The sequence below is a fragment of the Protopterus annectens genome, chromosome 12.part0, assembly GCF_019279795.1.
Source record: "Protopterus annectens isolate FY-2018-M chromosome 12.part0, PAN1.0, whole genome shotgun sequence".
NCBI lineage: Eukaryota > Metazoa > Chordata > Ceratodontiformes > Protopteridae > Protopterus > Protopterus annectens.
In genome coordinates this window covers 1,480,220,700-1,480,244,944 of record NC_056746.1, presented here as the reverse complement: position 1 = coordinate 1,480,244,944, position 24,245 = coordinate 1,480,220,700, and positions in this window count along the sequence as shown.

Sequence of the window (24,245 nt, the reverse complement as noted above, 5' to 3'; positions counted from 1 at the left end):
CTGTCTTGCAGGGCCTTTTAGCCGCCCCATCTACTTTATGACTACCTCCCTTTTCATTCTGCTTTGGGATTCTACCCTACAGTCATGACTGCAACAGTGAAACACGATGAACATAGTACAGTTGTGTACACTTACCATAAATGTAGATGTTTGAGTGTCTTCACTGTTGCAGTCTGGGTTTCCCTCCCTCCTGTCCCCTCTTATTTTTACTTTTGTGTGGTTCCTTTTTTCACCATTCTTCTGAGGTGTATTTGCAAAGGGTATGGGACCTTACTCATTTTAGGACTCCTGACATCTGGGGCAAGAAAAACTGGAGAACATGGCGTCGGCTGTCAGCTTTGTATTCCTGGCGCTCTGATGTCAGGGAGCATGGCTGAACAGCCGACGCCAGACCCAGACTTTGGGATTCTGGCTGACTGAGGACTGCCTGCCAGCAGGGGAGAACCCTACAGTCATGACTGCAACAGTGAAGACACTCGAACATCTACATTTATGGTAAGTGTACACAACTGTACTTTGTAATCACTTCATATAATGGTGTTTGATAGGACCTTTATATTTTCCACTCTTATCAGGAATACTGAGTGAAGTTCCTGAGACAAGGTAGGTGATCTGTAGCAGGCTACAATCTGATGAGCAGCTTTGCCCAATGTTAGTTGCACTTGCATGGTCTCCAAGGCCTCATGCTGTGCCACTAACCTGAAGGTGTGGGTATCCATAAAATAAATGGATACACCCCTTCCTTTTGTATTTCACTCGTGGTTTTGGGTCTGAAGGTCAGAGGGATTGTGAGTGTTTTACGTGGAGCATGTCCAACAGCTCTGTGTTTGACATAGCTTTGTATGTCAGGCAGTGAACACATCTGAGTAGGCGATATGCAAGGGAGTACAGATGGAGCATTTTGAGATGGTCTGTGTATGGCATGTATTTCAGGCTGCTAATGCTCTTTGTGAGGTATTGCTGCAGGCTTTCCAGTTGTTGTAGCTGTCTTGTGAGGTACATAGCAAAAGTGGTGTTGTACTCTATTATAGTTCTAGTGAGTGATGAGTAGAGGGGAACAATGTCCTCTTCTATTCTGCATGAGACACATTTTGTGATGAGGTGTGCCACATAGCAAGGTTTCCTGACTACTGTGGGGATGTGATTATCACAGTTGTGTCCACTGTCCACCTGTGACCAAAGGTCTTTTGTCACAGTTTCAGTGTTAAGTATACTACTGCCTATGTTGTAGTTCTTGGCTACAGAGTTTTTAACAAAGGGGATGACAATGCACATTTTGGCATTGAGCTAGAGCCCATGGCTTTGACAACAGCAATCTGTCTCAGTGAGGCCCTTTTGTAGGATGTCCACATCTTTAGTGTTTACAGTTATGGCTCCTAGTTTGCAGTCCTCTGGAAACTTCAGTAGTCACAGACCTTCCATGTTAAAGTTTACTTCAGGGAAGTAGATACTAAACAGGACAAGACACAGGACTGGACCCTGTGGTACTGCATTTGTCACTGGTCCAAAGTCATACTTGGAGTCTGCTACTTTCACAGTGTGTGTTCTTTCAGTAAGCCTGTTGGCAACCCATTTTGTGACATAGCAATTTATACCTAGTTTAGTGGGTTTATCTATATTTCCAGAGTGTGGGGTGGTGGTGTAAGCCGTGGCAGGATCTACATAGGCTGTGTGAACCACCTTACCCTTGTCTATGGTTCTGGTGACTACTTCAATGTCATCTATCAGGTTTAGGAGACATGATCTGCATTTTACAAACCCAACATGGTTGTGGCCCATGGTTTGGGGATTACCAATATTTTTTTATATGTTGTATGATGATACATTCCATGGCCTTGAAGAGCGGGCTCATCAGGCTAATGGGGCACTAGTTCCTGGGGTCCGTGGTGTCTCCACCCTTGTGTAGTGGGATAACAGTCACTGTGCACCATTCAGCAGGCACAAAGCATGATGTGAGGCTATGACTGAACATGGTACATCAGTGTGGTGCCTGTTCATGCTGTGGTTTGTGTGGAACACAGCCTGTGAAGTTATCTGGTCCCATGGCTGCTGTGATACTGGCTTTGGAGAGTGTTTTTTACCTGTGCAGCCATGATGACAGCAACTTTGCAGTCTTCCATTATAGATATGTGCTCTTTCACGGGTGAGAGGGGGGTAAAGTTAACACTTCTGCCAGGATGTTGGCAACATCAGTTGGGTCTGTATATTTAGTGCCATTGAGCTGTAACTCAGAACAGATCTGAGTGTAGCCATGACATGGATTTGTCTGTTGGGCAGAGATCTCCTGAGTAGGCACTATGCAACAGAGTACAGATTGGGTTACATTCAGTCTTGTTGCATGGGGCAACTGTTTGAGGCCAGTAATCCTTTTGTTAGGGTACTTCAGTGGTCTTTCTGGCTGCTGAACGTGCCTAGTCAGATTCATCGCAAGTGTGTTGTGGTACTCTATGATGGGTCTGATGACTGATGAGTAGTAGGAACCTCCTTTGACCTACATGCACAGGCCTTGGTAGTTTGTGTGAACACATAGCATGATTTTCTGTCAAATTTGCGAATGTGTTTCTGGAAGTAGATATGTCTATCCACATTTGTCCATAGATCCCTTATTATCACCTCCATATTTAGCATAAATGTGTGAGCATGCCCAGTATGACCTTTCAATATGTTGTTGCCTGACATTTGCTTCATTTATTTAAGTATGTGAGCATGCCCAGTATGACCTTTCAGTGTGATGCTGAATGAAATCCGCTACATTTGTTGGAGTGTGTGAGCATGCCCGGTATAGACATTTATGTATGGAAAATCAAGTTGTATTTTTACAGCAGGGCTCACCTTTGTGTCATAGATCAACAGTGGATCATGCTGTGCCTGCAGCTGCTTCCGTGAGACACTTTGCATAGACTTATCAACATTTCTACATACAGGGGGGACAGCTATTCTTTGTACATGTCTACCCGGGGGCACACCTGATTGTTACTGTGGGTGCACATAGGATGAGGGGTTCACCTGACACTTATACACATTTGCTATGCCTGCACTGCAATGTACGGTACACCATTTCAGTATGTACTGTTGCCTATCATACTGGCTTGAGACATACTACTGTACTACACATCTTAGTGTCCAATGTCATGTATATTAGATTGCGACTTCATAGCCTACACAACCCACATCACACCGCCTGGCCTGATGTTCTCTGTCTGCATAGGCCTGTGGGGGAGGTTACCCATATGCCTCTTTAGGGGCATGTTACAGCATTTCATTGTGTTTGCATTAGTGTACAATTGTCCTGCTGTGTCTGTGCTACTGAAATGCTATCATGGCTTAGTGGTTCAGTACTGTGACTGTAGTGCACAGTATTCTGGGTTCTTGTCCTGTCACTGCTTTTTATTTTCATGCTGCGCAGACCAGACTGCTTAAGGGACAGTAAAGCTAATATGAGCATGTTTATCTGACTTTGCTCAACTTTGCCCGACCTTGCCCAACATTGCTCAACATTGCCTGATGTTGCTCTAGTTAGCAATGTTGTTTACATATACTAAATACTGGTAAAAGCTACTTAGCACTGCTTTATATTGCTTAAAACATGGCAATCATGCCTCAGGTGGTGCTGCAGGGCTGCTTATGTTGGATGCACATACTACACTCCCTGTACATGTTTGGAAACAGGTAGTGTCAAGTTAGGCATCCCTTTTATTTTATGTGCGAGTCAGAGAGACGTATAATTTCCAGGGTTCCTACTGAGCCAGTGTATGTGCTATGCGTTGCCTCTTGGCCAAGGCATACCGGGCACGCCTCCTTCTGCCTACTGGTGCAGGCTCAGGTGGTTCCTCCTCAGAGTCACGCTGTGCCAGTGCAGGCCTTGGCAATGGTGGGGGTCTGTTTGGCCCTGTCCCATGTTGTTCCTGCTGCAGCTGTTTTCACAGGATCATATTATGTAGCATGGCACATACCATGACAATTTGGGTGCATGTAGTTGGTGAGTACTGCAAGGCTCCACAAGATGTGTCCAGGCACCGGAACCATGACTTGAGCATCCCAAATACACGCTTGATTACATTTCGTGTTTGTGCGTGTGCCTCATTATGGAGTTCTTGTTCAGGTGTGTGTGCATTTCTGATGGGTGTCATCAGCCACGGCTCCAGTGCGTATCTAGCATCCCCCACTAGGTGACCATTAGGGATGTCCCCATTGGCAAATGTCTGGTACAACTGCATCAGATGCCAGATATGGGAATTGTGGTAGCTTCCAGAGCAGCCAGCACACACATTCAGCATTATGCCCTGGGCATCGCACATGACCTGGCAGTTGATGGAGTGGAAGCCCTTGCAATTGATGTAGGCCCTACGCCACTCACCGGCTGGTGCTTTGATGTGTATGTGTGTGCAGTCAATTGCACCCACTACCTCAGGGGATTCCGCTATTTGCTGGAAGAGATGCATATTGCTGGCCAATATCTCACGGGAATTGGGGAAATATACATGATCACCGACGTGCTGACATGGCATTGAGGAACTGGTGCAGTACCCTGGATGCTGATGCCTGTGAAATCCCCATCATATCAGCAGTTGGTCTCTGGAAGGTACCTGTTGCTAGTATTCTTAGGCCAACACATACCTTGGTTTCCACTGAGATGGGTTCCCCACTGTTGGTTCTGTGTGTGAGGCGTGGCCTGCACAGCTCAACAATTTGCTGCAGGAGGTCTCTGTCCATTCTATAGCGCTCCACTATCTCCAGCTCATGTAGCCCCTGGTAGGTTACCCTGGGTCTGTACACTTTTCTCCGTCTCCTCACTGTGGCTTGCTCAGCAGCATTCACAATGGCACCACCCTCAGCATCTTGCACATGTTGCCTTATAATAGCAATGGCAGCACCTAACATTTTTTTGTCTCAGTTAAGCTTTTTAAGTTTTCACTTCTCTTTGTAGACTGCAGTGTTGCAGTGCTTCTGAGAAAAACATGGGGGAATGTTGTTTGCAGAGTTTTAAGTGCTGGGCTGGCTGGGCTAGTGTACTGCCTGTGTAATTGGCTGATTCTGATTGATTTCACCTGGCAGCTCTGCTAGTTATCCTTGGTTAACTTCCTACTACTTCTTTTCCTTCCTTTTCCCTTTCTGTTTCCACAAGGGGCAGCGCCGCGCAAACAAGCGCAAACACGCGCACACAGGCTTACACAGGCTTAGGCGGGTGCACATGCATGCACACAGGCTTAGACAGCCTTACACAGGCTTACACGGATGCACATACGCACACACAGGCTTAGACGGGTTTATAGGCGTGCACACGCACGCACACTGTGCATGCATCTTTGCAAGAAACTTTAGTGATATCCACGGTGTACACCTTCGGTTTCTGGGTTTCAGTTAAGACAACTGTAGACACGCCTCTTCCAGTCCTGAGTAACTTACAGCAAACACATGCCACTCTGCTCCAATAAACTTACAGTCTTTGATAGATACCCCCTCATAATGTCACCTGTTTTCTACTCTGTTACCCCCCTAATCCTACTCTTACATTCTAGGAACATGGTTCACATGGCAGGGAAAATTGGGATTCACTATCCTTATCCTCATTTGCATAGGATTGCCTAGTAATGCTTGGTTACATCTCTCAGACTGAGCTTCCCCCCTTAGCAGCCACAACTCAGTAGCCATGTTGTCTTCAGCCTGACATTCACCTGCATGGCAGATGAATATTTTTAATAAAATGCCTATTTTTGGCTGTTAATTTTTTTTGCTGGTTTTTAGAGCACCGCACGTTTGCGCGGCTCTGCACTACGCTTAAACAACGGAGATCGGGGAAAAAAAATATTTTTTATTATTTTGCAAAAGATAAAAATGCCAGTGGCCTTCTATTTGGCCATTGGCATGCTTTCTCATCTTGATGCATCCTTTATTTGGAGCTGTCATAGCTCCGTTTTGCTATTTGCAGAATGGTACTCTGTTACCAACGGAGTACATTTCTGCAAATAACACTACTCCTACTCGGACAGGTTAGTGTTTCCTGGATCATAAATTTACCTCATTTGCATAGTTTTCAGCAGCAAATGAGATAATTTACATAACATAACACTGTCCGTGCAAGGGTAGTTTTAGGAGCTCTCATGCACGCCCCTGTCGGCTGTTCCTGGATCACTCGGCAAGCATATTGGCTGTCTGGGGTCTTACTCTACTCTTAGACTCCGTGCAAGCCTTCGTGAATCCGGCCCATTGTCAAAGCGTATGATGTTATCTTTAAATTTAACTGGTGATTTGGCACAAGCAGTTTTTAAAACCATTTCCTTATCATATGAAGATAAGAATCTCACTATGACAGATTTTGTGGAATTGTTTTTGCTATTTTTGGATGACACCAATGACCTGTGAGCCCTTTCAATACCATAAGAAAGAGCTTCAGGGATTCCTAAAATCTCAGAAAGCCAAGAGGACAGGAATTTCTCCATATTGTTTTGTTCCACATTGTCAGGTAAACCAAATATTCTTATATTGTTTCTGCGAGATCTATTTTCCAAATCATCTGATAGAAGCAGAAAATCCTGTTTTAAAAGAAAGTCAATATTGTGTTCACCTTCTTGGATCCTGCTGTCCATGTCATTTAGTGATGCTTCTATACTTGTAATCTGTATTTTCTGTTGTTTAAGGTCTTGCTGTATTGTTTCTATTTGATGTGAACATTTTTCCTTAAAATCATCTAATTTAAAATCCATTCTATCAATTTTAGTTGACAATTCTTGAATATTTTATAGTAGAGTTTGAAGTTCTTTCTTTGTAGTTGTTTCTTGATGTGAAGATTTTGTGGAGCTCAAATTGTAATCTGATAACAAAAGATTATCCCTAGTACTTTTGACAGGATTAAATATAAAACATATTTTTTTTATATAATCCAAGTAAAGGGTTAAATGATCCAAGTATATAAAAAAAACTAAAGTTTGGATAGTTATATTCAAAAAATCCTGTCATATAAATCCTGACAAAGGCAGAGCTGAGAAGAAATGCTGCTACTCAATGCTCATTGTGGCCACGCCCCCTTGAATATTGATTTTGATACACTTACAGATCAAACCATTCCAGTCTGTGAACTGAGTGGTACCACAGAGAGCATTTTTCTATTTTTACTACATTTTCCATTGCAGTATTGAGATGGCTACTTCCAGGATGCTTTGACATGTCTGGTCACCCAACTGGACTGCTGAACAGACTACACAGATGCTGACCATCTGCACTGGAATGGAGCATCAGATGAGAGCTAGACTAACGAACTTTACAATGACAGACATCTGGAACCGAATTGCAAAGGAAGACCAATGATGTACTGGGATCTTCTGGACTGGAGTGCAGGTTCACTACTGCTATGAGGACCAGTATCAGAGGGATGCATAGGAGCTTCATTGCAGAGGCACCAAGGTGCAGAGACAGCCATTGGATCCCTATGGGTAGTGTCAAAATCCTACATGTAGCTGTGCATTCCTACAGAATTTATAGATACAGCTGTGTCCCAAATATATCAGACATGTTGCTTTTATGACCATTAAGTAGCTGTTCTGACAATTAGCTCATCTGAATACTTAAGAAGATGTGGTGTCTGCTCTGCATAAAAGTATGAGTTCTATTCCAATGCTGTTAGTTTATTTACTAATGTTTATAATATACATAATTCTGAATTTTGTAGCTGTACATTAGTTTTCCAACATATAACATCATTACATACATTCACTATGGTCATGTATCACTTATGCCTATAGTGTCTAGGCTGTTGATGGATATCCATTTCATAGTTAGTCATTATACTATGATAGTATTGCCTACTGTAGCAGTATATGTCTGAATATTAACTCATAAATAACTTCTTTACTTCATTCCGCCTAATAAAGGGAACATTCTTACTAAAGTCCCATTTGATTAAACCAAGAGGAATGCCTGTCTGACTGATTGCTCATATGTTTTCAGTTATGTGCTGATATCTGTTATTTCTTTAAATTATAATGGCCAATAGGTGCCTGAAGTGAACAATCTCCAATCCCTTACCAGTGCAACCAAATGCTGACACCCGCAGCTCTCAGTACTATGGCTTCTACAATCACTTGTAAGCCAAACATATCCATTAACCTGAAAAATATCAAAAATCTGGAGAAAAGCCCATGAAAAGTAGGCACTACTGGCCAAAAATCTGGGTGCTGGTTAAAATAATATTTGCATACATAATTATATAACCCCACCCACCCCAATGGAATTGTGGGATACGGACATTCATACTGCAAACTGCCTAAAATTTATTAAAATATTAAATGATTGTTATAAAACTTGTATCAATTCTTAACCAATGATGTGAGAGTGTTCAATCTCACCATTTGTTCTTACACACGGGTTCGGAGCCGATCCTCGGCTCCGAGTCAGCCGCATAGGAAAGCTCTGCATCTTAAAGAAGCTCGAGACCAGGCTATATCCCACAATCCTCCCTGCCATTACTCAGATCTAGTTTGCCGCTGCAACAGATCACATCGACGAGAGCTCGGACCAGAGAGATTTTTGTTATATTACAGATAAGATTCTTATCTTTCTTGTTTAAAAAGTTCTTAAAGTTCTTAAAGTTAGTTTTTGATATAGTGCTAGTGTGTGTGTGTGTGTGTTATTATAGTTAATCCTGTAATATTCTTATAGGTTCCCTTTTGTGGCCTACCTTCTTTTTCCCACTTTATAGAGCAATACTTATATATATATATATATATATATATATATGTATATATATATATATATATATATATATATATATATATATATATATATAAATATTACTTAGTAGTTATTAGTTATTGTAGCTAGTGGTTTAAAATTTTTCCTATCCGGCTTTAAAAGATGTCATTGTGGACAGAAAAAGTCCATCACTGACAACCACGCTTCCTGCGTTTACTGTCTTGGCCCTCTCCACCTACAAGAGGATTGCTCTATATGCCATTCCTTTAGCGGGAAGGTCATGACAGATAGACGCAGGAAACTTATAGATAGGGGACTACTTAAGCCTGCCTTCCAGGAGGCTTTGGACAAATCGGACCAGGCTTCTATGTCCTCGAAGGGGTCGAAGATGTCGGAGCCCATGTCATCGGCTCCGAGTTCATCTTCGAAGGTTCGTTCGCCGGTTCCACAGACTTTGGGGCTGAGCGTTGAACGTTTGTCTTTCACTGAGCCCCAGGTCTTGGAACCGGTGTCGGAGCTACCGCCACCATCCATTCTTCGGTCGGTGCCATCTTCGGGCCCTTCGACCCGATCTTCCAGACCATTATCCGATACAGATGTGGATCGTGTCATGCAGAAACTCATGGAGAACACGGCCCTTTCCAAGTCGATTACAGTTTCCTCCCAATTGGTGTCGAAACTAGAAGGCCTCCCTATATCTCCAACAGGTTCTCCTTCGAGACCCATCCAGTCTTCAGAGCCGGGAGAGGATGAGCCGATGGTAGTGGAGCCCTCGGTGCCGAAACTGTCCATTGCACGATCGACACCATTGACTTCGACTCCTTCGGAACCTGTAGGTGAGTCGCGGAGCCGACGATCTTTCCTCGGTTCCGGGACCGAGAGTCATACCGACCTTTCGGTGCCAACTCTCCCTCTCGGGGCCTCAGCGCAGATTGGCTTGGCTCCGTCCTTGGGGTCAGGGCCCACGGCCCCCGTGTCTGGGATGCTTCCATGTTCTTCGGAACCAGAGGAGTCCTCGGCCCGGGGTTCAGGGGTTTTTGACCTTATGAGGAAGGTTTTGTCTGCACAGACAACCATTTCATCGGAGGCATCTTCTCCCTCCCCTAAGGGGCCGCTTTCTGTTTCTGCCCCCACGACCCATCCAAAGCGTAGAGCACCATTGCCTCAGCCACCCCCAGAGGGTGCCCCCTGTTCCTCGGAGGCCTCACCGGAAGCCCCCTCCGATGAGGTTCCGAGGAAAAGACTGTACAAGAGGAGGCACTTAGATTCCCCGCAGGAATCTCTAACATCTGACACTGACTTGGATGAGGCAGAGGGGTCCCCAAAATCCCCCTCTGAGGATGTCTCATTTGCGGACATCTTGGAGATCTTAAAACAGAGGGGTGATTGGCAGTCCCTAGCCCCCACTGAGGACGAGTCGGTGCTGCTGAAGGCTTTTGGGGCTCAACCCTTCTACCTCCTGGGTTACTCCGCCCTTCGATGAGTTAATGGATTTGATTGCTCGAAGGGCGTGGGAGACACCGGACACAGTGGAACCGGTCCCTCGAAAAACGAGCAAATTTATCACCGCCTCCCAGGACAAGGTTTATCTCACCAAGGGAGTTCCGGTCGACGCTATGGTGGTGGTGGCAGCCACTAAAAAGGAGATGTCTGAGTCTTCCTCTTCTGTTCATCCTCCTAATAAGGATTCTAGGACTATGGACAGATATGGGAAGCGCGTTTTTAGTTCAGCGACTTTTTCCATGCGTTCACTAAACTATTTAACACATTTTACACGTCTGCAGAGGGATCTCATCAAGGAGCTGGGAGATACCCTCCAGGGTAACACAGATGCTACTGTTTCAGATAAGGTAACAGCACAGCTTAACACCCTTACCTCCATAGTGAACTCATCCATGAGGATCATCTCGTATGCGGCTGAAGGATCGAGTAGATCTGCAGCTTCAGCGATTGCTCTATGAAGACAATCCTGGATGCGGCTGTGCTCATTTGCGGAAGCCTTCAAGTCTTCCTTCGCCAACGCCCCCTTTGATGGTGCCACTCTCTTTGGGCCCAAAGTGAAGGAGATACTAACTCGGTGTGAGCAAGAAGGAAAGACTCTGTCTGCTGTCAGAGTCTGTTTTTCCGCTCCAACTAGACCGTACCCCAAAGGGCAACGAGGTGGAAAAATGTAGTTCCGTAAAACTCAGGGATCTTTCCAAACCACACAGAGTGATGCCACCTCCAGAGGCAGAGGGGGGGGGTAGAAATGGAAGACGTCACCCCGGCGGCAGAGGGGGTCCACAGAACCAAGGCGACAGGGATCCTGTCCCTGGTAAGCCTTTCCAGCACTCCTGAATGGAGGCCCGACTGTCCTGCTCTGGAGGCAGTCAGGGATCGCTTGGCTTTATACCCACAGGCCTGGCTAACTCTTACCTCGGACTCTTGAGTAAAAAGCATTGTAACCAGGGGATACAAAATCCCCTTCATATCAACTCCACCTCAACAAAGAAGGTTTCCAGATGTGCCACCCCATCTGTGAGGCCCAGCAGCAATAGAAATTTCAAAGCTGCTCGAAAAAAGAGTCATCCAACCAGTCCCGGCGGACCAAAGAGGATCCGGAACTTACTCAAGGTTCTTTTTAGTTCCAAAAAAGACAAGGGACTGGAGACCGATTTTGGATCTCAGCAATCTCAACACCTTCGTGAAGAAGGAAAAGTTCCGGATGGTCACGCTTCAATCGATCCTTCCATTTTTACAGAAGGATGACTGGATGTGCTCAATAGATCTCAAAGACGCGTACTACCACATCAAAATGGCCAGACCGTCCAGAGATCACCTGCGCTTCCGGCTGGGAGCCAGTCACTTTCAGTTTCGAGCCCTGCCCTTTGGGCTCACCTCAGCCCCCAGGGTATTCACCAAATGCATGGCAGTGGTAGCGTCTCACTTGAGACGTCTAGGATTCCGGGTGTTTCCCTATCTGGACGACTGGCTCCTCACCGCCACCACCGAGCGTCGCCTCATACAAGCCAGAGACTACACAGTCAATCTTTGTTCCCACCTAGGGATTTCCATAAACTTTGAAAAATCTGCCCTACTGCCCTCACAGCATATTTCATTCATCAGAGCAGACCTAGATACACGTTTAACACTGGTAAAGCTCCCTCCAATAAGGGCTTCATCCCTCAAGGAACAGGTTCTTCTTCTACTGCAAAGCAGGAAAGCCCGGTCAAACTAGTGTTGAAGGTTTTGGGACTCATGGCAGCGTCCCTGATTGCAGTTCCTATGGGGAGATTGCACATGAGGCTCCTCCAATGGCTGCTGTTCACGCAGTGGTCATTCCAGCAGTTACCCCTAGCGCACGAGATTCTGATAACAGATTCTTGCAAACGAGACCTCTCATGGTGGGTGTACAGTCAGGATCTCACTATGGGTCGTCCATTTGTTCTACCCAATCTGACAGCCACGATAACCACGGACGCTTCTCTGATAGGGTGGGGGGGACTATTTCAGGGAAGAACAGTCCAAGGGGAATGGTCCAACATGGAGTACAACCTGCACATAAATGTTCTGGAAATGAGGGCGGTGTTCCTGGTGTTGCAACACTTTCAAACCCTCCTACCTCTAGGAACAGTAGCAGTTCAGTCAGACAACATGTCTGTGGTCTGGTACATAAACAAACAGGGAGGAACCAGATCTTACCCATTATGCAGAGAGGCCATGAGAATATGGCAATGGGCAGAGTCCACGGGTCGCTTTCTGATAGCAACGCACATCCCGGGGTCATCCAACATCATTGCGGACAGGTTGAGCAGAGCCATCCTGTTACCTCACGAGTGGTCCCTCAATCCACAGGTGGCGGAAAGAATTTTCCGCAGATGGGGCCAGCCTTGCTGCGATCTATTTGCTTCCCCGATGAATACCAAATGCAGAAGCTATTTTGCCCTTCTACCCCCTCTGGGGGATGTCTCCAGGGACGCACTGATACATGATTGGACCCCGGGTCTCCTATATGCATTTCCACCTACCCCCTTGATTCCCAAATTTCTTCAGAAAGCCAGGAACCTGGAAAGGACAATTATACTCATAGCCCCATTCTGGCCACAACAGATATGGTTCCCCTTTCTTCGAGCCCATCAAACAGAGGAACCGTGGATCCTGGACCCAGTACCAGATCTACTGGCCCATTCGTCGGGAGTTCCTCACCCATCTCTTCTATCCCTCAAACTAGCAGCTTGGCTGCTCCACTTCCCTGCCTAGCCAGGTCTGATCTACTTTCTCCGGCAGTTCAACGCATTCTGGTTGCCTCTCATAAAGCTTCCACTACAAAACTCTACAGGAGTAAATGGAAACGCTTTGTATACTGGGCATCTAGCCAACACTTGGACCCCCTAGTAGCTCCTTTACATAAAGTTCTAGAATTTCTATCTATCCTCTTTCACAAAGGAGCCTCTACTTCCACACTAAGAGTACAGTTGGTGGCCATATCCAACTTCCATGTTGGTGAGGACGGTTCTCCCATTATGTCCCACAGGCTTTGTAAAGCTTTTATGAAAGGAACCTTCCATCTTCGACCGCCCGTCAGAGACCCTTTATTCCCATGGAATTTAAATTTATTATTGTCACAACTAATGTTGCCACCCTTTGAACCAGCCTCGTCTTGCCTCCTGAAGTTCTTGTCATGGAAGACACTTTTTCTCGTAGCTGTTACTTCAGCTCGAAGAGTATCAGAGCTGCAAGCACTATCAGTCAGGCCGCCTTACTTAATTTTCTACCCAGATAGAGTCTCCTTGCGAACAAATCCCTCTTTCCTTCCTAAGGTATGTTCTGTCACGAATATTAACCAGTCCATAGAGCTCCCTACTTTTTTCAAGAACCATACCAGCAAGTTGGAGTATATGCTGCACAAGTTGGATGTCCACAGACAACTAAGATTTTATTTGGATAGGACTAAAGATTACAGGAGAGCAGATCAGCTTTTTGTCGCATTTGCAGAAAATAAAAAGGGCATGGCAGTTACAAAACGTACACTATCTAAATGGCTTACTGATTGTATAGCTTTTGTATAGTCTAAGTCAAATCGGGCCTTGCCTGCCAAACCTAAGGGCCATTCTACCAGATCCGTTTCCACTTCTTTGGCTCATGCCTTTGGACATGATTTGTGCAGCAGCCATGTGGTCTAAACCACATACTTTCATCGCTCATTATAGGGTTGACAAAGCCTCCAAAGACAAGACATCTTTTGGTTCCACTGTGCTTAGGAACGTTCTTCCATGAGTCACGCGGGGTGACGGAGCTAGGGACGCTACCCGTGTGTAACAACAAACGGCGAGATTGAACACTCTCACATAAAGAAGTTATGTTATGTCATCATTTAACAATTCATTCCTTACTATACTTGACTCACATGCCCCTAAACGCTCAGTAAGAATTAAAACTCAACTAGCACCCTGGCTAACAACAGACACCAAAACCAAAATAACAATTAGAGACAAAGCGTGGGATAAATGGCGCACTACCAAACTACCCCTAGATCATATCAAATTCCAACAACTTAGAAATGAGACTAAAAAAGCCATCATACTAGATAAGAAAAATTACTTCTGCAATCTGCAACATAAACATCAGAATAACCCTCAAAAGTACTGGGCAGGCATAAATAAACTTCTCCAACCAGGCAAATCCACTACTCCGACCCCAGGAACATTATCTGACAAGAGCCAAGAAGATATAGCCAATTCATTCAATACTTTCTTCACAGAAACCATCCAGTCATTAGCTAACCAACTTTCTCCTCCCCACACTTCTATAAACACTATACCCGACTCACCACTCTCTTTTAACTTCCAGCCAGTGTCCACATCCTTTATCAGATCCCTTTGAAAAAACTGAAGCCAACCACCCTTTCAGCCGATCTTCTGCCGGCTGAATACCTGCAAATTGCTGCAGATGTCGTAGCCTACCCTATCTCAGTCCTAATTAACAGAACCATAACCGAGGCCTCAATCCTCAATTTGGAAAATATCCTATGTTATTCCACTCCACAAAGGAGGTTCATCCACAGAACTATCCAACTATAGACCTATAGCCATACTATCACCACTTGCCAAAATTATGGAAAAGTGCATGCACAACCAACTAATGCTCTATCTAACCCAAAATAAACTACTCACAGACTCTCAACATGGATTCAGACCCCATCATAGTACAACCACTGCCCTCCTCTCTTTTACTGAAAACATTAATCTTAACCGAATAATAAAAAATATCCTCCGCTCTCTTCCTGGACCTATCGAAAGCCTTCGATATGGTAAACCATCAGTTACTTCTATATACTTTAAAAACCCTGTATCTAGATACTCCAGCCCTTGACTGGTTTCAAGCTTACCTCACTGGGAGACAACAAGCAGTAATGTGGCAAAACAAGCTCTCCTGCCTACTACCAAATACCATAGGAGTTCCTCAAGGTTCCATATTAGGACCTCTCCTCTTTTCAGTCTTCATAAACGACATCCAAACAGTCATCCCTGAAGCCACCTGCATTCAATATGCAGATGACTCGACTATAATATGTTCCAATGCCTCTCTTGCAAGTCTACTAACTACCAACCAACATAGCTTCACCAAAGTCGAAAACTGGCTTGCCAACCATCTCCTGATCTTAAATCCAAACAAAACCAAGTTACTTCTCTTCTACCCAACCAATAGATCTCCAACTGAAAACTTCACTATAAAATCCAATAATGGGACCATCATCTCCCCAGACACCTATACAAAGCTATTAGGAGTAAACATTGACAATAAACTCAGATTTGATATACATATCAACCAAGCCATTAAGTCAGTCAACAAGAAACTTGGGACCCTATATAGAATTAAAGCCTTCCTTACCCCGAATGCCAGGGCAGCCACAGCCTGTTCACACCTTCTCTCTACCCTACTATATGCCTCTCCTGTCCTCACTCACCTTAACAAATCTGATCTGGCCAAGCTCTCACCCTGCTATAATCACATTGCCAGGTTCGTTACAGGCCTACCCTACAGAACACACCACTGTACTAACCTGAAAAAGCTTGGATGGATAGAATTCCCACACCTTCTTCACCAGTCCCAACTCATAGAGGCCTTCAAAATCCTTAAACAACCTGAGAATACCCCAGCACTAAAAAACGTAATGACTCCCTACTCCAATCTAAGCTGCCTTCGCTCAGCAAACAGACTCCTTGTCCAAACAACTAAATCTCTCAACCTAGGTGGTGACGCTATTTGCCAACACCACTGATAAAATATGGAACTCTCTCCCAAATAACATCACGCTTGCAACTTCTCTAAGTCAATTCAAAAATAGTCTAAAACTCCACTTCAAGTCACACTGGCTATGTCCTTGCTCAAACCCAGACTAGCTCTGTGCCATTAACTAAAACATAAACAACTAGCTAAGATGATAAGTACTTTGTATACTGTGATAAAGAAATATGTATCCTGTCTAACTCTATGTCATTATACTGCCTACTGTCCTTGCTAATATGTTATTAATGTTACATTTGTAGTAATCTCAGAAATAGTAATGGCAGTCTTGTACTTGTATGTAAATAGCCTATGTTTTTGTTAAGTTCTTTCAGCTCATCTACTGTACCTAATTATCAATGTAACTCTGTTGGAGCTTTTCTCCCCGGGCCTCCGCTGAAAAAGGACATGTATCCAGTCGGACCATCCTGGTTAACAAATGTAAAATAAATAAAATAAATAAATAAATAAATAAATGTTCTTACCATAACATTCCATGTGGAGTGTTCATCTCGCCTTTGTTCTTACATTCCCTCCCTTCCCTCCCTCACGTGTTTGGAAGAACGAGTAGGACTAGAGTCTGGTCGAAATGCCTTAACCCCTTCCGGGTATATTGTTTCTTGCCTCATGGGGTATATTTCACTACCCTTAGTTAATTTGTTAAGTGAGAGAGTGTCTCTGAGTTCTGTGGCAGTGTGTAGCCTTAGCACCTGAGGTTTTTGGTTGGTCTGGTTTACTCGCAAACTAGATCTGAGTAATGGCAGGGAGGATTGTGGGATATAGCCTGGTCTCGAGCTTGTCTAAGATGCAGAGCTTTGCTATGCGGCCGCCTTGGAGCCGAGGATCGGCTCCGAACCCGTGTGTAAGAACAAAGGCAAGATGAACACTCCACATGGAACGATATGGTAAGAACATAACTTCTTTTTTTATATCATGTCCAATATGTTATAATTAATTAAACTGCATATGGCTTTTTTTTATTTTTGAATATCGTAAAATTATTGTTCTTAAAATATTTTGCAATAATTTGAAGATTTTCTCCCCAGGCTTCCCCATCTACCCCATTGGATTTAAACAGTAATCAGATGTTGCTAAATAAATAAATACCCTTCAGAAAAAGCAGGCTAAAAGAAAACCTGTTATCCTAACAACATTCTAAGTTGATAAGAGCAATATTTAATATTTGTCCCTATTTTTCGGTCTTTGTCCCCCCCCTCATTATTTAAGGCTTTATCCAGATTTCTTGTGTTATGAAGTTGAGAGGTATGGTGTGTGTGTATATATTAGTAACTGTCTCCATGTGTGTGTGTGTGTGTGTGTGTGTGTGTGTGTGTGTGTGTGTGTGTGTGTGTGTGTGTGTGTGTGTGTATGTGTGTGTGTGTGTGTGTGTGTGTGTGTGTGTTTGTGTGCGCGCGCACATGTTTGACTGTGCTCACAAACTTATCTCTGTGAGGGTGAGTGATCTATGTGAGAAGGGAAAGACCTTAACCATTATGCAATTATTAGGTACTAAGACAGCTTTGTATACCATCATATACTGGTTTGAAATTCAGCTTTATGAATCACACTCCTGCTAAGTCACAACCTATACATATAACACATAACACAGTCCTTGTATGGGACTATGCAGTATGTTTTTGAAAACCAAGGCCTGAGTTTAAAATCCAAAAAAATCTATATGGGTGGAGGAAAGAATAAATGAAATAAAATATTGAAGAACTGTTCTTAGTTACTAAGGTGATACATTTGATAGTGTATTACTATATTGTAAGTTACAGAATCTCCCATAAAGTACAGCTGTAGCTAGGAGTATAGTATTTGCAGTAAGCACCCATGGATGATTTTATGATTCCCTATACTTAAAAAAATATTTGCTGAAACAGATCCATAAATTTAGGCAGACAATTGCATTGTCCAGTACATGCATAAATAAATGACTCCTGTAAGGTTTTGTTCAATATAATTTATCAGCATAGTAAAGACATTGCTATACTATTTTCCTGAATTATACTAGGAAAAACTCAGAGCAAAAAAAAAAAATCCTCTCATAGAAAACCAGTAGTCTCTACTGAGCTAGGAACTCATTAAGATGTAGCAGAGATGAAACTCATTTTTAATTAAGAGACTATGAGCACTTTTAGCTTTCTCACTTATTAAACCAAGTAAAAAGTAAGTCTTATGCAGAGCACAGGAGCCTCAATTCTTATACAAGGTGCAATTTGTCTACCAATCTGAACTTCACAGAATTATGACTCCTTGGGTCATCTTCTTTTTTTACTTACCTTGAGGTTGAGGAGAAAGTAAATTTCCTCATCCTGCAGATACGGGAGGGCAGGTGTGGTGTCTGTTTGTCCCTCAGCCTCATCTCTGTACTGCAGAAGTTTTGCTATGCTATGCTATCTACCACCAGTCTGCCGCAGCTTCGACGTTGCTATTCCATCCAGCCCAGGCAGATTCCAGTAATCCTCAGGGCCTGGGATCATCGTCGCATTGACACAACATCCTCTTTGGTTGACTGCCACTGTGCCGCAAGTCATGGTGGGTGGGCTGCAGCTATAAACAACTTTTTTTTTTTTTAAATCTCTCATCCAGGTCTCTGAGTCCAACAGGCAGTCAGACACTGCCTCACGAAGTTGATGATCATGCACACCCCTGCACTTTGATGATTTTAATGATGTTGTGGGATATGCTGGTGATGCATGAAGATGTCAGCCGTAACTAAAAGTTGCAAAAAAAAAAAAAAAACCTCAGAATTTGAATGGGCCACTTGGGAATTCATGGCACCCCATTATTTTGCCCTCAAAACCAGTCAATTGCAAGGACTTTGGTACATTTGCGAGGTATGAAGATAAATCACAAAATATAAACTAAAACAATTTGTGAAAACCACCAAAAACTTTTATTCCTTCTTTTACTCCTAAGTGCTTTCATCCTTCCACCACTATCCAGCACTTCATCAGAGATAAGTGTAATAAAATCACATTGACCTTATGTACTAAAAAAATCTGGTCAATGTGATGCAGGTTTGTTAGATAAACAGATGGTAGGATGCACTCTATGCATTGTAAATAGGAAGGATAGGTGCATCAAAAATTACATTGAAAGATCACAGAGTAGTCATAAAAATTTAAGGAAGAAGACTGTGACTTTTAAACATAGGTAATGTTAAGTATTGCCCTTACATCAAAGAAGGGTATGAGGTCAAAATCAAGGGTTTCTGTACTTATCATCCACAGTTCTACTGTAATTGCTCAACAAAAGGTGTTGTATATACGACAATATGCTATTCGTGATCCAGGTTCTATCCTGGCAAAACCGAGAGAGCCTTGATGGACTGAATATATATGAGCACATTTATGCCATTAGAATGAAAGATCATTTAATGCTTTATGGAGGCACTTCCAACATATGTAGGACATCATTTTAGATGCTATGAACTTGGAGTGGTTGAACAAGATGAGAAGGGCAGGTCATGGAAGGTGAAATTAGAAAGTAAAGAATTACAGTGGAAAATAAAGACCAATGCTACAGTCTCCCTTAGCTTGTATTGAAATTGAAATCAATTAGCAGTTTTTAACTTCCTATTTGTCAGTTTTTTACTTTTCATATTTTAAGACTTGACTGCACAATATTTATTTTGGAAAGTTAAGAACTGTTTTCAATTTGCATAGCTTTTTAATGATGTTTAAGAGAATGATAATTAATTATTTTTATGCAAGAAATATTTGCTTTTCTTGTTAGATAATTACTTATATTGTGGTAAATTGAAAGATGCATCAGTGGTGACATAAATATTGGGGGAAGGGATTTTTTTAATTGTATAAGGTCATCATGAGTTATCTCTGATGAAGTCCTGGTTATTAGTTTCAACAAATTGTTTTGGCTGATATTGTGTGATTTGGCTTACAACTGATTGCAGCAGCTGCAATACTGAGTGTTGTGGGCACCGGAATTTGGTTGCAGTGCTGAGGGATTTGAGATTGGTGTTGTTTTTTCCTTTGAATTTTGAAAGTGTCAGAAGTTTCTGTATTGCCCTATCTGCAGAAATATGGATAAACATGCACAATACCTACTAGTTAAAAAGAAGCATGCCTTGCTTGTTAGTTTGGCCTATAAGGCAACTGACCAACCTTTAGTTTGGCCTATAAGGGAACTGACCAACCTATCTGTATTTGGGCATGTTGTGGGTTCAAATCCACATAAGGGTAACATGTCATTATATCGTATGTTGGTTTATTTCACAAGTAGTAGAGTATTCCTCTCTACATGATTGCTTATTGAGATTAACATTTATTTTGTGTATAGTTATGAATAACTCAGATACTCATCAAATTCCCATGAATGTATTCACAATCATTAATGTTCTGTTAACAGCATCTCTTTAAGTGTAGGTTATGTGTAAAGCTTACAACAGACTGTTATATGTCTGGCAAAGTTTTCTGCAATATGGTATTATTTTCAAAAGTGCTGTTAAGTGTTGTTTTGCCATTCATTATTAAATTCACTTTAACAACCACCTCATTCTTATCTTTTGAGGGAGTCAGATGGTCAGAGTTAAAACTGAAATGCTGAACTGGGAGATTCTGTGATGCATGCATTTGATTTGTGATGTGCACTTTGCAAAGAAATATCTTTAAATGTAATCCTACCACATACCTTACTATGTCCCTTTTATGTCTATGTTAACAGAAGCTATCTGATACTTGACACTGTCTGAGTAATGAAGAATTTCTATTGCTGTTACTATTTGTGACCAGAGTGCTGATATAAATTAATTCTTAGTAATTATTTATCTACATGCCAAACACATGTTAATTTTTTGAAATCCTAAGCCATGATCCATATTAGTAGCCCATCCCCATCCAAGTGATATCATAACCCCAAGCCTTTTCACTGCATTCACAACACGAGATCCAAGCAGAATGGATTATTTAGGCAGATAGGTGCCAAGGATAGAAATTAACATGTCTTAAATGTGTGGGTTTGAATCTCACGTCTACTACTCTGTGTTTAAAGATATAAAAGCCTGTATATAGCATTACAAAATGTGCGTGGTGATTATCTGATGCTTTTCAGAAGTAAAATTTTTAGAACCTAATCTGAGCAATGTATATCCCTATTGTTTGAAGACTGCATCATTCATAGCTGCTCTTTTCTTTTTTCAGGTAATGAAGATAGGACACAAAATCATACCCTGTGCATCAAGCAGATACACAGGCTTCAGGAGTACTGAAGGGAGAGAGGTATATTGCTTAATTTTTCTGATTTGTTAGATAAAATGCATCTGATTCTTGTCACAGGCCTGTATTTTTACATTACCATGTAGATTGCTTAGAATACCTGAATACCCATCATGCATCAGTAAGGCAAGTGCAATAATCACACCATACCTGTGCTTAAAAGTCTGACTGAAATACAAATATGTTGAAATATCATTTAGCATAAAGATATGCTTTCTGAAGATGTTTTTAGAAATGCAGGCCAAAACCTAAATGGCAATCAGATTTGTGTATCTGTCACACATATTTTGTGGTAGATGTGTTGCATACAAGTCTTAGTGTTTGATTGTTGTTTGTATATGTTGTGGAAAGCCTACTTATTCACAGATGGAACGGGTGTCTGCTATGTCACTATGTCACTGTTTGTACTGAGGTTGCAGATGGGGTGGTAAGTCTTTTAGTTCAGCACTTGATATTGCATTTGCCAACAGCACCTTGGATGTTTTTGTTAGAACATACTTGTATCCTATGTTTGTAGATACTTGTGCAGATAGGCATTTATTTGCAATATTTAATAATCAGAAGGCATCATCTGGTTGTTTGCATTTTGCAGGCTACTGATTGCAATTAATTGTAGGTAGGTAATGCATACCGTTGTAGACATATAATACTGTTTGTACAACATATACTAGATTCTCATATGTCACAGACTGTGATGATTGAAAATGATAACTATTCGTTACTGTTGTATTCTTTATATTGATGTTGGGTCAGTCAATAACCATGCTGCCTGACTCAAATGTTTGTCATATGCCTTGCCTAGTTTTGAAAATATTGTCATCTCACTTTCTCTTCATTTTAACAATGTCACTTACTGGCTGTTCATATGACTCATTGTATGCAGAGACTACAATTTGCCTTCGCACACAGACATAACTGCTCAGGGACCACCTGTAAGGTAAAAAGAATGGAAATAATAGCATGCTATCAGACACTCAGCTGGACAATTTACTGAGACAGACAACATTATTAAGCAGTGCAGGTCCCAATAAAAATATTATCTTGACATTTACAAGCTTTTATTTTATCAAATTTCAGTTATGTTAATATGGCATACCGCAGTGTCAGCCATGATTCCATTCAAATGTCAGGATATGTTACATGTGCTTACTTTCCATATGGTTGTCATACTTCATGCAGGCAAATAAAAAAATGTTCAGGTGATATCATGATTTCCACTGGTAAGCTATTTTATGCATGCCATTGCATGGCCTTGATTGGACTGCTCACACTGGTGATGGATACATTCTCCCCATCATGTTCTGTTATTGGACAGTTCATTAACTATAGATAAAATGACATAAAGAAGGTGTTGTGTGGATTAGGAGCCATTCACTAGCAGCAGATGTGGTGATTATACATGTGCTACCTGCTAATGTTTACACCATTTCAGACTGAACTGTGTTTTAAATGTGAACTTTGATGTATGCTTCTATACCGTCAGTCTCATATTCATATTTGCAGAACTCACAAGTGGAGATGAGATATCAATTAATTTCTGTTAGATTTTAAATGTGCACATTAGTTTCATTTTATGGTCAACTATGATCTTCATGGGAATGTACGTCGCAATATATATTTGGCTTTCATTGCTATGGTTTTGACTACTGACATATATTTCATATGGTGGTAAAGTGGACTATGGACATAAAGTATTTTAACATTTTTCTGCCTGTTCATTGTGCTACAGTGGCTATGTCATGCAGATAGGTAGAAACAGGTATGCAGATGTAATTTCTATCATGTTTTGTGATGCATCTTGAGAGAGCATGGGACCCATGGATGATCACTGAACAGACAAACACAGTGAGCACATGAGCGAGTCCTCCAATGATGATGATAATGATGATGACGATGGTGAGGAAGCTGGACCTGCATCTGAATGAGTTATTATGCCTGCTGCACCCTGGAGAAGATGACACCAGGACCAGTTTTTTGAAGTCATGGTATTGGATATGCACAACTCATTCATGGAGACATACAGCCCAGGATATCATTTGTGAGGATTTTCCACATCAGGCTGGTTCCTCAGGTCTATAAATATTGTCTGTGTGCTCCAATTGTGTTATTCTGCTAACTTGCTGATTCCATATAATTGATTGGACTGAATGTGCACTCTTGTGCATGCTTACCATGTAGCTAACATGCCTATGTGTTATATGAGCAAACATACCATGCAGATATCATTGTGTATTATTTAAGTATATTTCAGTGTGTGAATGACACACATTTACACATTACACTTTCCTCCAACATTCAGTGGTCCATGCATTGTGGCAGTTAACCTGCAGCTAGTGCTGCAACAGTTACCCTGTAAACATGTGTTTTACTGAGGGGAACTTGCAGACAACAGATACCGTCCATAGTCCAGCACAAGCACTATGGTATGGTTAGGATATGTGTACTGTGATATTATGTATGTACAACAGAAAGACATGTCATTTTCTATATGTTTTGGATGACAGTTGTCATGCTGTCTGAGTGGTATGATGTAAAAAAAAAATATATATATATATATATATATATATATATATATATATATATATATATATATTTTATATTATATTTTATATATATATATATATATATATATATATATATATATATATATATATATATATCTATTACATATATGCCCTGTAGCAGATGTAGGTGTGCCCAGTATGCGCTGGCCTTGGCCAAGAGACAATACATAGCACATGCACTGACAACCTAGGGCCCTAGCGGCTGACATCTTACTCCAATTTGCATACATATTAGTAAAAATAATGGCACAACCTCTACCTAACCATCTATTGGCTGTGTAGTGCATGCATCAGACAGATTCAGCCCAAAGCTACAGATCTGACAACTTCTGCAGTCACAAGGTAAGTCACACACTTATTCACCACTTGTAAGGGGTACTAGAATATGGTAGAATATGTATGGACCTGACGGATGTATGCAGGTGACTATAATGGGCTACTGGGCTACTTGGGAAGATCTAACATCCACTTGGAACAACAGGTACTC